Consider the following 4,016-nt stretch of genomic DNA (forward strand, 5'->3'; position numbering starts at 1 on the left):
CAGTCAAGGGAGTGGAAGGGATAATAGAGTTTATTGGACTGTGTGGATTCGATGGCCTGGCACATCAGAACCACAGAAATATAAGGCACTGGTGGATACCGGTGCACAGTGCACCCTAATGCCCTCCAGTCATGAAGGGACAGAATCAATCCATATTTCTGGATATCTCTCAAGAATTGACTGTGTTGGAGGCTGAAATAAGCCTCACTGGTAAAGACTGGAAAAAACATCCTATGTGAGTGGCCCAGGGTTTCCGTTCATACTTGGTATTGATTACCTCAGAAGAGGGCATTTCAAGGATACTAAGGGGTATCACTGGGCCTTTGGAATCGCTGCTGTAGATATGGACATCATTAAGCAGCTGTCAGTTTTACCTGGCCTGTCAGAGGACCCGTCTGTTGTGAGGCTGCTATGAGTAAAAATAAAAGAGCAGCAGGTACCGATTGCTACAAAGACAGTGCACAGACGGCAGTATCGCACCAACAGGGATTCCTTGCTCCCCATTCATGATTTGATTCGCCAGTTGGAGAATCAGGGAGTGATCAGTAAAACTCACTCACCTTTTAACAGCTCCATATGGCCAGTGCGTAAAGCCAGTGGAGAATGGAGGCTGACAGTAGACTACCGTGGCCTGAATGAGGTCACACCCCCACTGAGTGCTGCTGTGCTGGAGAGCAAATAATTCAAATTCTTCTATGAGCCAGTTTTGCTATTAAGTGAAGCAAAGTAAAAGGGCCTGCCCAGGAAATTCAGTTCTTAGGTATAAAGTGGCAGGATGGATGTCATCACATCCCAACAGTGATCGACAAAATCACTGCCATGTCTCCACCAACTAGCAAGAAAGAGACACAATCTTTCCTGGGTGCAGTGGGCTTTTGGAGGATGCACATTCCAAACTACAGCCTCATTGTAAGCCCCCTTTATCAGGTGATGCAGAAGAAGAATGATTTTGCATAGGGCCCAGAGCAGCAGCAGGCTTTTGAACAGATTAAACAGGAGATAGCCTGTGCCGTGGACCTGGGGCCAGTACGGACTGGACAGGATGTAAAGAACATCCTCTATACTGCTGCTGGAGAGAAAGGTCCCACTTGGAGTTTGTGGCAAAGAGCCTCAGGAGGGACCCAAGGCTGACCCCTGGGATTTTGGAGCTGAGCGTACAAGGGGTCTGAAGAGTGCTACACTCCAACTGAGAAGGAGATCTTAGCCACGTATAAGGGGGCTCGGGCTGCTTCCGAAGTAGCTGGTACTGAAATGCAGCTCTTTCTGGCACCTCAACTGTCAATGATGAACCGGATGTTGAAAGGGGAGGTTCCCTCCACCCATCATGCTACTGATGTCACCTGGAGCAAGTGGATTGCACTGATTAGACAACAAGCGCGGATGGGGAACCTCAATCGTCCAGGAATTTTAGAAGTGATCATGAACTGGCCTGAAGAGAAAAAGTTTGGAACATCACCAGCAGAAGAGGTGTCATGTGCTAAAGTGGCCCCACCATACATCGAACTACCAGAAAATGAAAAGAAATATGCTCTTTTCACTGATGGATCATTTCATATTGTAGGGAAGCATCGGAGATGGAAAGCTGCTCTTTGGAGCCCCACACGACAGGTCGCAGAGGCCACAGAAGGTAAAGGAGAATCAAGTCAGTTTGCAGAGGTAAAAGCTGTCCAGCTGACCTTAGATGTGGCTGAACGGGAGAGGTGGCCAATGCTTTATCTTTATACTGACTCATGGATGGTGGCAAATGCCTTATGGGGGTTGTTACAGCAGTGGGAACAAAATAACTGGCAACGGAGGTGTAAACCTATTTGGGCTGCTGAAATGTAGAAAAACATAACTGCTCAAAAAAAAGATATGATTGTAAAGGTGTGTCACGTGGATGCACACTTGCCCAAGAGTCGGGCTATTGCAGAACAACAAAACAACCATCAGGTAGGTCGAGCTGCCAGAATTGAGGTGGCTCAAATAGACTTGGACTGGCAGAACAAGAGTGAATTATTTCAAGCTTGATGGTTCCATGAGACCTCAGGCCATCAAGGAATGGACATAACATATAATTGGGCTAGAGACTGAGGGGTGGACTTAACTATGGATGCTATTGCACTGGTTATTCATGACTGTGAATCATGTGCCATAATTAAACAAGCCAAGAATATGAAGCCTCTCTGGGGGGAAGGCCAAGGCAAAAGTATAAATATGGGGAGGAGTGACAGGTGAATGATGTCACCTTGCCAGGATCTCATAATGATAAGCGTTTTGTGCTTACCATGGTGGAAGCAACCACTGGGTGGCTTGAAACATACGCAGTACCCCATGCTACTGCCAGAAACACAATATTGGGTTGTTAGAAACAAGTCCTATAGAGACATGACACCTCAGAAAGAACTGAGTCTCATAATGGGACACATTTCAAAAATTCCCTTAATAAATACTTGGGCCAAAGTTCATGGCATTGAGTGGATTTATCATATCCCCTACCATGCACCAGCTTCTGGTAAAACTAAAAGATACAATGGGGTGTTGAAAACTATGTTATAAGCAATGGGTGGTGGAACACTGAAGCACTGGGAAAAGCATTTGCATGTGGTGCAAGGATGCTGTTAAAGTTCATATCCCACATGTGCCCTGTGTCTCATCACAGGATGTTTTAGTGTGTGAGAAGGGCCCAGTCTGAACAAGCAGTCAATCCCAGTGAAACTCTGAACTTCAGATCTCTCAGTTCCAGTGCCCTCCTGTGCACACTCTCCCATACTTTGATGTCCTTTATCTTCTGCGGTGCCCAGAAGTGCACCTAGTGCTGCTAGTGAGGCAGTAGCAATGCAGAGCAGAGAGGGATGATCCTTTCCCTCACCCAGCTGGCAATAAGTTGCTTCATGCACTCCAGGGGACCGTTGGCTTTCCTGGCTGCCTTGGCACACTGCTGACTCACATTCAGTGTGATGCTGACCAGCACCCCAATCCTTTCCAGTCAGACTTCTCTCCAGTGTCCCATATCCAGTCAGTGTGTATGTCCAGCATTGCCCCTACCCAGGTGCACAATCAGGCACTTGTTCTTGTTATACTTTATGCACTTGGTGCTTAGTACCAACTGGTACCCAGTTCTCTGACTTGTCCACATCTCTCTGCAAGTCCTCTCCACCCTCAGTGGAGGCAACAGCACCTCCTCATCTGGTCTCATCAGCAAACTTGCTCAGAACGTCTTCTAGTCCTGCATTCAAGTCATCTGCATAAACATGAAAGGAAAGTGGCCCCAAAATGGAACCCTGGGGACTCCGACAGTGACCATCTACCATCCTGATGGAACCCACTGACTATAATCCTTTGGGACTGACCTACTGGCCAACTGCTCACCCACCACATTGTGTTTCTGTCTAGCCGTATGCAGAACATTCTGTCCAGAAGGTTGTGAGAAACAGTGTCAAAATCTCCACTGAAATCCTCAAGGATTACATCAACTGGCTTCCCTTGGTCAACTAAACGGATGACTGTGTTACAAAATGAGCTTAAATTAAACAGGACCTTCGCCTCACAAACTTGTGTTGGCTGCGACCAATGACAGAATTGTCCTTCAGCTGTTTTTCCATAACTCCCACCATCATTTTCTCCATAATTTTACCAGGCTCTGGACCGACAGGTCCATAATTGCCCATGTCATCTTTCTTGCTCTTCCTTACAATGAGACAACATTTGCCAGCTTCCTGTCAGCTGGCATGACCCTAGACTTCTATAGATGCAATTGAAATGAGAGCCCAGAGCACACTAAGGTGTCATCATTGAAAGAAAGTAGATGTGCCATAGCTTTGCAATGCCTTGAACTCCAGAGAATGCCACAGATGGAGCAGAGGGGAAGATTTGCCTCTTCTGTAGTGAACTCATTCATTTGGTAAGCAGAATAACACTACCTGATACATGGGGACTGTGTCTCCACTATTCTCTGCTCAGCTCACAGGGTTCAGGGTGTTGCTCTCATGTCAGTGCAGGTAAACTTGCTTTAACCCTTTTTCCTCTGTAAATGC

Source organism: Coturnix japonica, chromosome 36 (genome assembly GCF_054131305.1).
Source record: "Coturnix japonica strain WE chromosome 36, WE-NBRP24, whole genome shotgun sequence".
Classification (NCBI taxonomy): domain Eukaryota; kingdom Metazoa; phylum Chordata; class Aves; order Galliformes; family Phasianidae; genus Coturnix; species Coturnix japonica.